Source organism: Octodon degus, unplaced genomic scaffold (genome assembly GCF_000260255.1).
Source record: "Octodon degus isolate 3935 unplaced genomic scaffold, OctDeg1.0 scaffold00147, whole genome shotgun sequence".
Classification (NCBI taxonomy): Eukaryota; Metazoa; Chordata; class Mammalia; order Rodentia; family Octodontidae; genus Octodon; species Octodon degus.
Genome location: NW_004524723.1, coordinates 4,590,333 through 4,606,986, shown reverse-complemented (window position 1 = coordinate 4,606,986; position 16,654 = coordinate 4,590,333). Strand labels below are relative to the sequence as shown.

The following is a 16,654-nucleotide window of genomic DNA, read 5'->3' as shown; positions in this document are numbered from 1 at the left end:
ATCTCTCCAGCCCCTAGCTCAATTTTTTAAATGAGAAGCATGTATTACGGCCAGTCAAGTAGCTCAGCAGATTAAAGCACCTGCAAGCAGGTGCAGGGGATAGGGGTTTGATCCCTGGGCCTGCCATGCTGACTCTACCCCAGGGGCACACTGAGAGGGCAATAAAGACTGGGGGGGGGGCAGTGGCACGCATCTGTAATCCCAGCTCTTGGGAGGCTATAATCAGGTGGATCACTACAAATCCAATCTAGTAGTGAGACCCTGAACACCCTGTAGATCCTTCCCTAAAATACACACACAAAAAAGCATATGTTTCTCATGCAGTTTAAGATACCCATCTTAGGTCCAGACAGATAGCTCAGTGGATTAAAGCACCTGCTTAGGCAGACACAGGGACAGTGCCCCACCCTCCCCGGCGCACTAAGTAGACAACTGAGCCTGGGTGTGGTGGCGCATACCTGTATTCCCAGGGCTTGGGAGGCTGAAAACAGAAGAATCACTACGAGTTCAATCTATGTAGTGAGACCCTGTAGACTCTGTACTAAATACAAAAACAAAACAAACCAAGATTAAGATATCCATCTTGAGTCTTCCTCCAATCTATGTTTTCTTCTGCAATGATGTTTCCCTGAAGATTTGTTCTGCTGGTACAACTGAGAATGATTTGGAACTTTTTTGCAGCACTACAGACAAAACCCAGGGCCTGTGCTTGCTAGACAAATGCTTTTACCACTGAGTTACATCCCCAATCCTAGAATGATTTTAAACTTAACTCTTTGCATTTTTCCACACTACTCTACTCCTTAAAAAGAGCATGAGTTAAAATTTCAAAATTGAAAAAAAAAAAATCATTATTTTTTTGGTATGTAGTTCAAGATGGCCTTGAATCCACTATGTAGCTGAGAATGGCCTTAAATTCACATTGTCCTTCTGCCCCTGCCTATCAAGTGCTGGCCTTATAGGCCTGTGCCACCATCCCCAGCAAAAAATGATTCTTAACAAGAAATTAAACATTTAATACCAAGAAAAAGACAATTCTGATTCTGTACCATTGCTTCTTAGCCTTTGGGCTCAGACCAAGCACAATGTCTGATTCTGCACCAATTTCAATCTTAACATCAGACTTTCTGCAATACTTCCTGTGAAGATACAAATACATCTCAGGGACAGTGTTTCTGGCCTACATGAAGAAAGGGTGGGAGTATAAGATGGATGGCAGAACAGATTTAGATTCTGTTTTTTGTTTCCTTTTTTGGGTTTGTTTTGTTTTCGTCTTTTTCAGATAGGGTCTCCCTATGCAGTTCAGGCTGGCCTTGAGCTCATTTGTAGGCGGGCTGGTCTCAAACTTTCAACAATCTTCATGCCTCAGCCTCCTGAGCACTACGATTACAGGCATGTGCCACCACGCCTGGCTGGATTTAGACTCTGCTGGTACTCAAAGAATATAATGGCCAGCTTTTCCAGAAGGATGGGCAGAGGGCAACTCTGATCTTCTTACCCAGAACACAGAAAGGTAGCCAAGCCTTCTGCAGTGCCCATTACCCCCAGAAATCACTATTCAATATAGTTCAAGGCTCTTGACAACAGGAATTTGTTTTAAATTAAAATCAACAGCAAAACTATGGCATGATATGCCCTTGAATTTATTTGGGTTTGGCATTTGCAAAATATGAACTCAACTGTAAAGGGTATAACATTTTCTTGGCACTAAAAAGGTAATGTTACTAAGTGCAAACTTAATTTCTATGAAATTGAAGTTAATATAAAAGGAGACACAAGAAAGCAAGCATAATGATTACTTCATGTGACACCACTGGTCATAAATGTATCATAAAATTAAATCTCTTTCTTTTAACTGATAAATGTCACTTAAACAATACCAGAGGCATGCATTCCTCAAAGATGTATAATGTGGTCTAACTTAATGACATCCTAAGAATAGTCAATTTACTCAAAAGTCAAGCATATGAAAATGAAGTAGAAAAACAGCAGCATGGCAACTCCATTCAGCATTTCATGATAAGCAAGTGTGCACTGGAGGAATTGGTGGCCTCAAGCCCTTGGATTCTCACCACACTGTGCTTCTACTATTCAAAGGTAACATAATTTTTATATATCATAGCCCCTGAATGTGAGTGGATGACTCTGTGTGGTGTATAAAAAGAAAATGCACATTTTCGCACTGTTGGGAAATCTGGACTTCTGTAACTGATCCCAAGCTGCACTGTGATGGAAGAACAACGTGAAGTATGTTTTCCCATGGGAGTTTTAGCTCCACATAATTCTGCTTTAGGAAACATACCCACAGGACACACACATCCATCTTTTTATTTTTTATTTTATTAAGTGTATTTGGTATAGGGTCTCACTAAGAGGCTCAGACTTGTAGTGAGTCTCCTGTTTTCAGCCTCCCCAGCGCTGCGATTACAGGTGTGCACCACCATGTCCAGACCTGATGGCCCGCTTGCCTGGGGCGGGGCCAGCGAGGCATGCAGTACCTGGGATCCGAACCCCAGGTCCCTGCTCTTGCCTAATCAGGTGCTTAGTCCGCTTAGCTATCTCGCTGGCCCACAATTCATCTTGTGGAAGCAGCCACTTAAAGGCCTGAGCTACGGCCAGGCCCCCGCCACAATTCATCTTGAAATACTGATTTTCCATGAAAATTTTAGCAGAAGTCTCTTATAAAAAGAAGGTCTCAAAGGTGTTTGACATTTATAACAGGCTCTCTTTCTTTATTTTCAAGTCTGCGTGGAAGTGGATACCTCATTTTTCTTTAGAGAAACTTATAAACAAAAAATGGAAACGTACTTACAATTCATGATCAAAATATAAGGAAGTAAGGTGTCTTAGGGAAGACAAGGGTAAGAAAAATACCATGTAATCATGGGAAAAACTGATGCTTACATGCACACAGGGAGGACCTGGGCCCTTGTTGGAGGTGGTCCACAAATGGCTCTGAAATATTTTACAATCAATATGAGAAAATAATCCAGCTGTGTAACTGACACAGCTTCATACTGAGCTACATCCCTGTTTTTTTTTTTTTTTTCATTATTTTGAGACAAGGTGTTATTAAGTTACTAAATTGCCCAGGTTGGGCTCAAACATGTAATCTCCTTGTCTCAGCCTCCCAGAGTGCTGGAACTTTAAATCCTGCCAGTCTGTAGATTACTAGACATTCCTTAACCGTTTTCTCTGTTTCAGGTGGCCAGTTGTTAAAGTGCCTGCTGCTAGCACCTTATTCGTCGTTTTAAAAGGTTCTTATATATAAAACCCCCAGTAAACTGCTTTCATGAGAGGGCTCAGCAGCCTATGAAGGAAATGAGCTTTATGGGGCTTCATCAACTAGCCAGAGGCTTTTCACTTGCTTGTTTACTTCAGGAGCCTCAAAATCTAAAGTTTCACCTCTGAATGAGATCAAAACATGAACATGAAATACCTGACACATACATCCAACTTTTCTGAAGATAACATAACAAGGTGTCACGTTTTAAAAAAGATGAAAGCTTTAGAGTATTAGACATTGTTCTCTAAGAGAACAAAGTGAATCAATGATAAGTCATGTCATCCTGTTCAAGTCTGTATTAGAATTAGCATTACAACAGCAGACTTCCAGCCAATTATTTTATTTATTTATTTTTATTTTTTTGCAGAACCAGAGATTGAATTCAGGCCCTTGTGCTTGCCAGACAAGCACTTACTCTACTGAGCTATCTCCCCGGCTCCCTCAGCCAATTATTTTTATTGTGAGCAAACCCCATGTATGTTAGACCAAACTGTTACTTGTATTTCTGAAATATGGATGCTTTGTATATATATATTTCACCAGCAAGGCCAAATCATTACTGCTTCTAAAAAAGTTAGTAAAATTTTCAGGACTAAACAAAGATGATAGTTGAGGTATGATATAAATTGTTTAATTTTTTAGCTTTATAATAAGCTTTTACATTTTTTATTTAAAGAAGTAAACAATAAAAACAATGGTATAATATTTCAAAACAATATTATAACACAGTAACAATGGTTATGACATTGCATGTTGTTATCTTCAAAATAGTTGCTCATATTACAAGATACAGACATGAAAAATTGCTACTTTCAGCTAATTTACAATAACCTGTAAGTATTTAATACTAGATAAAAATTAGACTCTTTTAAAACTTATTAAATTTTGTTTCAATATATTCCTGAAAATCCTTTCATGTAACGCTTTTCAAAAATGATGAACCTCCAACAAAGCAATGGATAAAAAAAAATGTGGTATTTTTATATGAAAATGGATGCAACTAGAGAACATACTCGTAAGTGAGATAAACCAGATTCAGATGTGTAAATATGTTGTCTCCCTAGTGTAAGAAACTGAAGAGTAGGGCTGGCCAGATGGCTCAGCAGATTAAAGCACCTGTTTAGGCAGAATGCAGGAGCCAAGGTTCAATCCCTGGCATGCCAGCCCAGGTTGAGACAGTGATTGAGACTGGGCACAGTGGTGCGCCTATAATCCCAGCACTTGGGAGGCTGAAAACAGGAGGATCACTACGAGTCTGATCTGTATAGTGAGACCCTATACTAAATACATTTTTTAAAAAAAGAAAAGAAAAAGAAAATAAACTGAAGAGTAAGTAAGTTCCAAAATACACAACAGATACTGTGAAAGGAAAAGAAACTGCTCAAAAGGAAAGAACAGAGCCAGGGAGATGGCTCAGTAGAATAAGCACTTGCCTGGCAAGCACAGGGTCCTGAATTCAATCCCCAGTTTTGCAAAAATAAATAAATAAAATTTTAAAAATGCAAATGAAATAAAATAAATGGTCACATACTAGAAATAACACAGGATCTAATGGTTGAAAGAGTAGAATTATCTCCTTTTGGCTTGAAAAAAATCCAACAACCAAAGGTTTCCACTTAAGTAAATCAAGAAATACACTTCTATTGGCAATGTTCTTTCTGCGGAGTTCCTCCAAACCACGTGAGCAGGCAGGGAAGCCTGACAAGTTGTGTTTACTACAAGCTTGTGAGAGGAAAACATCCCTGGAAAGACCTTTACTTCAAAGAGCAAGGAACTGCAAGGGGTACTAGCTGAGAAAATCCTGGTTGTTACAGCTGTAAAGCATCCAAGTTAAATTCAACATGTGCTGGGTGTGGGGTGTATAAAGAAGATACAATGACTTGCCTAGATAGGTAAGTGCAACACATTACATTCATGTTTAAAATTGTGAAAAAAGAATAATAAAATAAAATAAAATTGTGCAACCAACTTCAGAGGAAGCTAGTTATTAGTTTCAAATACAATTAAAATATTTTCAACCAAGTTCACGATGTAAAATGTTTGCCACCAGTATAACAATAGATTAATGCTTAAAGTATATAAAGAATACAAATTGTTTAAATTTTCAAACAATAGATTCTAAGAAAAGGCATAGAAATGAACATAAGTAATAAGCATAATTATATTCAATTTTTCAGTTAGCAAAAAAGCAAATAATACCTATAATTTTATATGACTAACTTTATACTAAAAAGGAATTTTAACATCTAAAATCTTGATATTATATCGAGCTACTCATATTTTTCAAGAACACACAATATTTTGGCAATTGAACCTGGCAATATTTTAAGTAATGAGAATATCCACGTGCTTAGAATTGGTAATTTCATATGAACAGGCATGTTCAAGGTGTAAATAAAAATTGTTCTTGGGGGCCTGCCCCTTAGCTCAGTTCTTTAAGTGGCTGCTTCAACAAAGCAGTCAGGCTCAGGTTGCTGTGGTTCGATCCCCACAACTCAAGCCAGCCAAACCTGCCCTCAAGGCATTCGGAGAAAAAAACAAAAAAAAAGTTTCTCAATAAACAGATAGTAAAAACATAAACCAAGACTAAAAAAAAAAAAAGATGAACAGAGATACTGGCTAAAAAAATTGTAGCCAGGCATGGTGGTACATGCCTTAATCCTGGTACTTGGAGGGTGAGGCAGGTGGACTGCTACGACTTTGAGGCCATCTGGACTACAAAGTGAGTTCAAGGCCAGTCTGAACTGCACAGCAAGACACTGTCTCAAAAAGACCAAAAAAAAAAAAAAAAAAAAAAAAGGATAATACATTAAAAAGAAAGAAAATCTAAAAGTTCCCCATTAAATATAAGATGATACATGTAAGTCATGAGGTAGTCTGTACTAACCTAGAAGTATCAACAAGGCAAGATGAGCCTGAAACATCTTGTCACACCAGAAACAAAAAACAAAAACAACAACAGCAAAAAATTAAAAATACCTGGAGACTTTAGAAAAGGACTCAAAGAAATACAGAAATGTTCCCACTGCCCAAAGATGGGCCAATTCAAGCATCAAAACAAAGAGCTACTATAGACTGAAGCACATCCAATATATTAAAATCCATGCAAAAATCTCACTGTCCCTTTGACATGCTCCGAGTTTTGCTGTTTAGGGAGAGAGGGGTGTGTGTGTGTGTGTGCGCTGTTTAGGGAGAGAGAGAGAGGAGTATGCGTGTGTGTGTGTGTGTGTGTGTTGTCAGTCAATGGTAGGGTCTGCCTGAGTTAGAAAATGTACATTCCTGGTTCTGTTTGAGGAGAAAGGTATATAAAGAAACATGAACACTAGCCTTCATTTTGTTTTAAATTATAGACTACTGTTCACTGTTCTTAGAACCAGATTTTTCTTCCTCAAAATTAAAAGCTTTTTCTTTTGTATTTAATTAAATATTACTAGTTGAAGCTAGTTTGACATAGTGATAGATGTCACAATGATGAGAGGTGTTGATGCCTAATTTAAAACTAAACTCTCAAGTTTTAAAAATAATAAAATGCACTTTACTTGGAAAAATAACTCAAACTTTCATTGGTTTTTTTTTTTTGGAGACAGGGTGTCACTATGTAATATATGTTAGCTTTAAATTCTCTACATACTCTAGGCTGGCCTAGAATTCGGGATCCTCCTGCCTCAGCCTGCCCAGTATTGGGATTTCAGTTGTGTGCCACCATGCCCAATTTCACTGGTCTTCTTTGGAGGATTCCAGGAAGCCAATACATTTTTCTTTTCTTTTCTTTTTTTTTTTCCCAATTATACCACCTTGAATGTGTCTAATCTTATCTGATCTCAGAAGCTGAGCAAAGCTGGTTTGCATAGTAGTTGGATGGGAAACCAACACATTGCTCTATAAACTGATAACAAAATGATGATGAAGAAGAAGAGAAGGTAAAAAATAAACTAATTAAAAAAATAAAAAAAAAGAGAAGGAGGAGAAGGAAGTAGAGGAGGAGGAAGAAGAGGAGGAGGAGGAAGAGAAAGAGGAGGAAAAAGAGGAGGAGGGGGAGGAACAAGAAGAAGAAAAGGCTGTTTTGTTAAAAGAAATAAGGGAAGGGCACTGACAGGCTGAGATGGGAGTGAGGCTCATTTCCCACTGTCTTCTCCTTTTCATTTTTGAATTTCAGACCATGTAAATGAGTCACTTATTGAAAAAATAAGCTCATCTGGTTATCACTATAGAAACTAACAAATTGGAAAAATGGTTGAATTAAAAAAAACAAACAAACAAACCCTGGGCCAGTGAGATAGCTCAGCAGACTAAGCTCCTGCTTTGACAACCTCATAGTCCCACATGCAGCACCAGTCCTGCTCCCAGGATGTGCTGAGCCAGTGAAAGAGTCTGGGCATGGTGGCCCAAGCCTGTAATCCCAGCTCTGGGGAGGCGGAATACAGGAGGATCACTATGAGTCTGAGTTTCGTAGTGAGACCCTGTACCAAATATATAAATGAAAAACAAAAAACAAAAATCCCTGAGAGTTCAGAACATAGCCACTCTACAACAAAACAGACAATGCAAAGCAGATACACCAGATCTAGAAGGCAACACAAAAACTAAAAATGTCAACTGAAAAGGCAGAATTGAGAATCACTTTTCTTTTTCACTGATTCATTGTTGTATTTATTTGTCTAATAAATAATGATAAAGTGGCATTTCAGTGGAAAACATAGTATTTTCTCTCTTTCTGTTATCCATACTTGTAGGAAAACCTGCCTATTTGAATCTTGAGCCCATAATCATTGCACTGAGAACCATTTATGGGTAACTTGGCTCTACAGGAAAGAGATCCAAGGAGAAAAGACAGGGTCGACCAAGGGCTGTTCCCACAGTAAATGTGAAAAGCAGAGTGACTCTGCCAGCTCTTTCCCCCTTCCCTGTACCAAGGTGGGGTGAGGCGGGGTGGTTCACTGAGTAGGAGGCCAGCAGAACATGGAATGAGCCTGTCAACAGCACATAAAAGGCACACAGTGAAAACACTGCTTGCAGGAGGAGTGAAGCTTGTCAAAGTACTGAAGAGGCTGGGAAAGTGAAGAGAAAGAGCAATTATAATCTGAATCTAACAATTCCTCTGCTAATTTTAACTAGAGAGGTGGAATATATCTGCAGCTTGAAAATGATAGGCAAATGAGTGTTCAGGTACAAAAAGACCCAACCCACACAGAACTGTAAATGGTCATTGTTAAAAAAAAAATTATACATCAATCACCTGCTATTATTCTGGTAATATTTCAGTTGTGATTCCTCCAAAATAAATGGCAACAGGGAGAAATAAGGAAAACATAAGGTCAGAGCAAAAGCTTTTATTTCTTGTTACAGATAAAATCAGAGAAGTTTCATTAATGTCAAACTTAGAATGTCACTTAAAATTTTTCAGCTATGAATACTGAAAAATCAAATATTAACTCATGTTTACTTTTTAGGAGTTCAAATGGCGGAAGATGCTGGAGTGGTGAGCAGCAGAGAAACCGCCTTCATGAGATTTGGAGTCCAGATACTAGAATATAGCAATGTGAAAAAGTAAAAGAAGGAAATAATTCCCTGTGGCCCAGGCAATGATCTGAAGTAAAAATTGAAGCACAGGAGAGAGAAGAGACAGACTTCAACAAAGAAAGAGGAGGCAGGCGGCACTTTCTCCCTGAACCTGGACTCACTGTGTGGGAGGGGCAGCCTGAACCTGTAGGCACATGGTGACTAGTGATGACCTCTGAGGCCTCCATGGAGAAACACACAGTGGAATGGAATAGTGGAGGCAGTGGACTGCAGTGCTTGGTGAGTTATTTGGGCTCAGACATCACCTATAGAGGGCAATTGACTGGTAGCTACCATGGAGAGGGGACAACTGAACTTGGAACTGACAGCAGCTGCAGACTGGCTCAGTCTATCAGCTCCTAGTGTCAGGGTAAGGTGGGGTCAGAGTTCAAGAAGGCAGGAGGTAGTCTAAAAATTGTAGGTACTTGAATTCAGCAAAGTAACCCAATATAGTTCAATAGTCCATAATAGTAGTGGGTTATCAGCAGAGCTAGCAATTGTCAGAAGTTGTTGAGTTGAGCCTTTTACAGCTCAGCATATTAATATGGCATTACTTTTCATACCTTGTGGTTACACTTTTTTGCTGGATGGTTAAGACCAAGTCAAAGCAAGACCTATATAACTAAAAATGGAACTTTTGTATCTGACAAGATCAGTCAAATCCCCTCAGGATTTACTCTAAAACCATGTGCAGCACCTTGTAGACTGGATTCAGGTATGAAAAGGTCTTTTAAAGACTTCTCCAATTACAGCTTCTCTAACTGCAGTGGAACACTCATCTCTGACAAAACAAAATAAAAAAGGGGGAATATGTTGGGGAGCCACGAAGCTAGGAAATTGATCAAATATGTGTAAGTGGGACTTGGCCCAGTGCCTAAAGTGAACAAGCTACCTCACTCCTGAGATGAACATCCTGTCTGGTTAAGGTTAGCTATTAGTTGCTAGGCAACCTAGTATCATGTGTTACTAACTTCACAAAAGTGTAAATAAAGGACTGTTTTGTTGTGAAAAAAAGGAGGGAAAAACATATGTATGTATACACAAGAGAGTCAGGATAGATATAGAGCTACTTTCCCTTAGCTCACTGAGAATAAAATGTTTGTACTAATTGTGTTTAGACAAGCTATCATGTCTGCATCTTGCCCTCTGAATACTACAAAGACAACAATATGCAATGTATTATTGTAACAGTCCTACTAACCTGTTTTGAAACTGTTCCATTGCTATCTTATCTTTTTTTCTCATTAAAATGAATAAAAAATAAATAAAAGATTAAAAAAGAAGATAGGAGGTCAAGGAATCAAGTTCAAGCCAGCAGGAGGCGTTGCAGCCTCAACAAATCAGTCCCAACTTGGTCTACTAGTGACAGCAGACACACCCTGAAGTGGACATTTTCTTATTTTCTTCTTTTTCCCTCTCTTTTTTTGTTCTTATTTTTATGAGTGCAAACATTGTTTCTAGTTTTTGTTGTTCTGTTCTTGTTTTTATTTCTTTCTTCTCTTTCCTCTCCTGCCTTTTTCACCAGGGTCCGAAAGTTTGTGTAATCTTCCTTCGTCCTCCAGCCTTGCTTCTAATCTTCACCTTGTTTTCCATTTCTCTTATTTTTCCCCCTAATCCCTTTGAAATTTTCTCCCAAGGGCAAAATTACCATATATTTTCTGGTTCATTTTAGATATTATATAACCACAAATCTAGTTCATACAGTTAAAGGTAATAAATTAGTAATTACTACTGTATCATCTTTAGGCTGTTTGACAACATTGTTATTGCTGACTGTAAAACTCTGGCCAACGTGACGCAATTGTTTTAATCATTTGTTTTTCCTAGTATGCCAAGACTGCAATTATCAAAGTTTATAAATAATACTGTAGGATAGAGCCAAAGAGCCAAAGTTAGGCCAAACAGGCAGCAACTTCTCATCCCCAACAAAGTGAAGATGTAGGATCTTGCAATAGACTCAAAATGCAAAAGCCAGCTATACCTAGAAGATACCTTGAAGCAGCAGTCATTTCCTCAGGGTTCTAAATACTAGCAATAAAGCTCCTTACCATAAGCCTTTATAAGCATCAAACTAGGAATTAAACTTAAAAAAAAAAAAAAAAAAAAAAAGAGAAGATTTGTAAGCAAGATGTAACAGCACACTTCCAAGTCATGAAAGGCAAACCTAAGGAACAATGAGGTGGAACAATTCAAAATGTCACCCACCTGGACTTCTGAAGTGGTAACAGTGAAAGTAACAAAGCAGGTGAGTGTGGCTCTAGAAAAAAATCAAATCAGAAATAATTTCTCAGATAAGTACAGAGCTGGTGATCATAAAGAAAGACATGGTTAGTGACTCTAGAGCAGATACAGATAAAAAGAAATGGAGGAGTGCTTGCTTCAGCAGCACATATACTAAAAAACTAGAACAATATAGAGAAGATTAGCATGGTCCCTGTGCAGGGAGGACATGCAAACTCATGAAATGCTCCATATTTTTGTGAGAAACTGAATAGGTATTGTGAAATAGGAAGAAAATGTTCAAATGAGGAACAGAAAATAGGAGGGTAGAGGGAGAAAGGAAACAAAAGTAAAAAAGAAAAAGAAAAAAGAAGGAAAAAGTGAAAATAAGCTTTTAAATGGAGAGGGGAGAAAGTATTGAAAGGGAGAGGAAAGGGAAAAAATGAAGTTATACCATATATAGGTATAAATTCTCTATGATGAATATAATCATTATGTGTATCTAAAATGTACTCCAAAAATCTGATTTAAAAAAATAGAGGAGCTTAGGAAAATGATGGAAACTAAATGCCCAACATAAGAAACAATAGACTCCATGAAACATATTCACAAGATATCCAGGTGATTAAAATCCCATTAAAAGTATACACAGCAGAGTGAGTCAATGTGGAGACAGAATATCAACTACAGAAGGCAGGATCACAGTGATCATGAAAAGGAAGATTTCTTAAAATAGTAAAGCACCATGAAAAAAATCCAACAGCTGTTAGATAACACAAAGAAGAATAATTTAAGATCGACTATAATCAATGAAAAAGCAGTAGATAGTACAAATGACAAAAAAACAAAACAAACAAACAAAAAAAAAACAACAAAACCTGTTCGCAAAGAGTGGGCAAAAAACTTCCCAAGCAGGGAAAAACAATTTGATGTAGTAAGACATACAAAACTCCAAATAGGTCAAGATGAAATTAGACAGTAAATGTGAGACAAAAAATACAAAGAATCAATGAATCAGGTTGGTTTTTTATAAAATTAAATAAAATGGACAAACCCATAGCCAAATTTATCAAAAAATAAAGACTCAAATTTGTGTAATTAGGAATGAAAAGGGTGAAATCACAACAGATCCTTCAGAATTCATACACTCATCAATATCTACTTCAAGAACCTGAATTCTAATAGGATAGTAAACAATGGATAAATTCCTAGATACATTTGAACTACCAAAACCGAATCAAGAAGATATTAAAATTCTAATTAACTCAGTATCAATCAAATAAATCAAATTTGTAATAAAAAATCTATGAACAAGCAAAAGTCCAAGCCTTGACAGACTCACTGTTAAATCCTACAAGAAATGTTGCTACTAATGCTCCCACTTTGCAAACTTTTTTTTTTTTTTGGGTACTGGGAATCAAACTCAGGACCTTGCGCTTGCCAGGCAGGTGCTTGTACCACTGAACTATATCCTTGGCCCTTTAAATTCTTTAATAAAGTTGAAAAGGAAACAACACTCCCAAATCTATTTCTGGAACCAAACATCACCCTACTAAATAAGCAGAGAAAGATTCAACCAAAAAAGAAAATTACAATGTTTAATTATTTGACCAATTTTCATACCTATATTTGTTAATCTGAGCAACAGATTTGACAATAATGGGCCAGTGAGATAGCTCAGCAGGCTAAGGGACTAAATGCCTGCTTAGATAGCCCAGGGACTGGGGTTCGATACTTGGTACCACATGCTGCACCCTGTGCTGAACCAGCCAACAAGACTGGGAGTGGTGGCACACACCTGTAATCCTAGCACTGGGGAGGTTGAAAACACGAGGTTCACTATGAGTCTGTGCTGTGTAGTGAGACCCTGTACTAAATACATAAAAAACAAAAACAAACAAACAAAACAGATTTGACAAAAAATGCAAAACCATCATTAATTTTTTATTCTTGCTTTGAAATTCTGTACCATACGTATTGTTGTATGTTACTGTTTGTTTTTTACTCTTTAAAATAAAAATAAAACAAATAAAAATAACAAAACAAAAAAGAGAACTACAGGCCAACCTTTAGCAAGACACTGGCAAACAGAATGCAGTAAATTATCAAGTAGGATGCATTCCAGGAATGCAAGGATGGTTCAACATGCAAATCAACAAATGTAATATGCCATATTAACAAAGCTAAGAACAAACCATATAATCATCTTAATATATGCAGAACAACATTTGACAAAGTCCAATATGTATTTATGGTAAAAATCCTACAGAACATTGGAATAGATGTCTTTATTTCAATGTGATAAAGCCACTTATAACAAACCAACAGTTAACATCATACTAAATGGACAAAAATTGAAAGCTTTCTATTTAAAATCAGGAACAAGACAAGGATGTCCACTATTACCACTCTTACTCAATATAGTTCTGGAAACATTTGCCAGAGCAATTAGACAAGAGACATTAAAAAAAAAAAAAATAAGGATATGAAAGGAAGAAGTTAAATTGTCATTATTTACATATGACTTGATACTCTGCATAGTAGATCCCAAAAACTCTACCAAAAGACTTTATTTTGTGGCTGGCTCAGTCTGCCCTGGGGGCAGGGCTGACACAGCACAGGTGCTGGGGATTGAACCTTGGTTCTCTGTGCTTTGCCTAAGCTTGCCTAAGCAGGTGCTTTAGACTATTGAGCTATCTCGCTGGTCCAAGACTAATAAATTTAATAAACAAATTCAGTTGCCTAGCTGGATATAAAGTCCATATTCAAAATCTATAGCATTTCTGTACACAAAGTGAGAGTAAAATTAGGGAAATAACACCTTTCATTATAGCATCAAAAAGAAAAGAAATATCTAGGAATCAATCTAACAAAGAAGCAAAAGACCTGTATGTTGAAAACTACAATACAATAAAAAAGGAGAGCAAAAAGGCTATCAAAAAATGGCAAGCTAGGGTTGGCCAAATAGCTCAGCAGATTAAAGTACCTGCAAGCAGGTGCAGGGGCTGGGGGTTTGATTCCCGGGCCTGCCGCGCCGGCCCCGCCCCTGGGTTGCACTGAGACAGCGATTGAGATTGGGCGTGGTGGCGTGCGCCTGTAATCCCAGCTCTTGGGAGGTTGTAAACAGGCGATCACTACAAGTCTGATCTAGTAGTGAGACTCTGAACACCCTGTAGACCCTTTCCCTAAAATATACAAAAAAAAGGGGGGGGGGAACTATCCCTTGTTCTTGCATAAGAGCCAATATAGTGAAAATGGCCATACTTTCAAAATTATTGTACAGATTTAATGAAATCCCAATCAAAACACCACTAGCATATGTCACAGAATTTGAGAAAATTTATTTGGAACCAGAAGAGAGACCTCAAATAGCAAAAGCAATTCTAGGCCACAAAGGCAAGGCACATATATCATAATCCCTGACTTGAAATTGTATTACAAAGCTACTGTGATAGGAAAAAAAATAGTATGGTACTGGCGGGAATAAAAAAACAACAAAAACAGACCTGAAGATTAATGGAACATAGGAGAAGATGCAGAAACAACTTCAAAGTACTCAACCATCCTATCTTTGACAAAGGAGCCAAACATGTTAATTGGAAGAAAGATAACTTTTTTACTGAATGGGGCTGGAAAACCGACTTTCTATAAGCCAAAGATTAAAACTAGACCGGTATCTTTCACCATACACTAAACTAAAATTGAAATGGATCAAAGATCTAAATATTAAAACAGACACTCTAAATCTATTGGAAGATAGAATAGGTAGAAATCTTGACGATACTGTTATAGGCAAGAAGGTTTTATGAATAAAAACCCTGATTGCACAGGAACTACCACAAAGAATCAACAACTCGGATCTTATTTTTTTTTTTTTCCTTGTTCCTTTTGGTACCAGCAATCAAAGTTAGGATCTTGATCTTCTCAGACAGGTGCTATGTCACTGAGCTATATCCCCAGCCTGGATCTCATCTTATTAAAAAGCTTTTGCAGAGCCGGGGATATAGCTTAGCTGTATAAGTGCCTGCCTGGCAAGCGCAAAGTTTCAAGTTTGAGCCCTGGTACCACTAACAAGCGTGAAGAAACACTCCAGTGTGGGAAAAAAAATATGCCATCCATTCCTTTGACAAACGCCTAGTATTTAGAATATATAAAGAGAAATAAATCAGACTCCCCCTCCAATTTAAAGACCCAGTCCAAAAGCAGGCATCTGAAGTAGACACTTCTCTGATGAGGTAGAAATGTCAAATATAAATGCATTTTTTTTTTGTATTTTAGGACAGGGTCTACAGGGTCTCCATGTGTAGATAGGACTCGTAGTGATCCTCCTGTTTACATCCTCTCAAGTGCTGGGATTACAGGCATGTGCCACCATGCCTAGTCTCAATCACTGTCTCAGGGTGTCCTGGGGACGGGGCCAGCATGGCAGGCCTGTGGATTGAATCCCCGTCCCTGTGTCTGAGCAGGTGCTTTAATCCATTGAGCTATTTGACTGGTCCGAGAAATGCAAATTTAAAAAATGCTGAGATTCCATCTCACCCCAGAAAAAATGGTTATTATCAAGAAATCAACCAGTAACAAATGCTGGGGGCTGGTGAGATGGCTCAGTGGTCTAAAGCACCTACTTAGAACAAGCTTAGCAAAGCACAGGGACCGCTGTTCAATTCCCCAGCACCACATGCCAGCCAGCCCCGCCCCCTGGTGGGCTGAGCTGGCCACACACACACACACACACACACACACAAATAAAATAAATAAATTAAAAAAAAAACAAAAAACAAAAAACACAAATGCTGATGAAGCTGTGGGGAAAAAGGATCTCATCTGTCCTGTTGGTGAGGGTGTAGACTGGTGAGAGTGTAGACTGTACATTACAGAAACCAGTGCAGAGATTCCTCAAAACAATAGGACCTGAGGTTCCATTCAACCCAGCTATTCCCCTTCTTGGTATCTTCCTGAAAGATTTTAAAGCATCATACTGCAAAAATACATGCACACCCAAGCTTATAGCAGCAGTCTGTAACAGCTAAATCTTTTTTTTTTTTTTTTTTTTGTGCTGGGTCTCACTATGCAGCTGGGACTCATAGCGATCCTCCTGATTTGTGCCTCACTGGCACTGGGATTACAGGTGTGCGCCAGCATGCCCAGACTCTATCGCTCACTCAGCACACCCAGGGGCGGGGCCAGGGCAGCATGCAGTGTCAGGGATCGAACCCTGGCCCCTGTGCTTACCTAAGCAAGCACTTAATTCACTGAACTATACCGTCAGCCCTTATAATAGCTAAATCTTGGGAACAACCCAAATGTCCATCAGCTGATGAATAATAAAGAATTTTTTTTAAATATAGTGGAGTACTACTCTGCCATAAGGAAATAAGCTTAAGACATTTTTAGTTAAATAGACGTACCTTGAGCCCTTACTCTTAAGTGAAATCCATCAGATATTTACATTTAAATACTACATACTTTTTCTGGTGCAAGAAAAATAAAGGACCAATTTTCTAAAATAGACCACATACTGGTCCATAGGTCATGCTTAAGTATATGCAAGAAAACAGAAATTATCCCATGCACATTATCTGACCACAG

General features: G+C 38.1%; 1 protein-coding gene and 1 non-coding gene across 2 annotated transcripts in view; one reads left to right on the top strand and one right to left on the bottom strand.

Annotated features, from left to right (window-relative positions):
* Positions 1-16,654, bottom strand: part of Hacd2 (3-hydroxyacyl-CoA dehydratase 2) — a 111,995-nt gene that overhangs the window by 47,917 nt on the left and 47,424 nt on the right. The gene's annotated exons all lie outside the window — the stretch shown is intronic.
* Positions 11,216-11,324, top strand: LOC111812878. Its single transcript, XR_002818252.1, has one exon. It is a non-coding gene; the product is annotated as a U6 spliceosomal RNA (small nuclear RNA).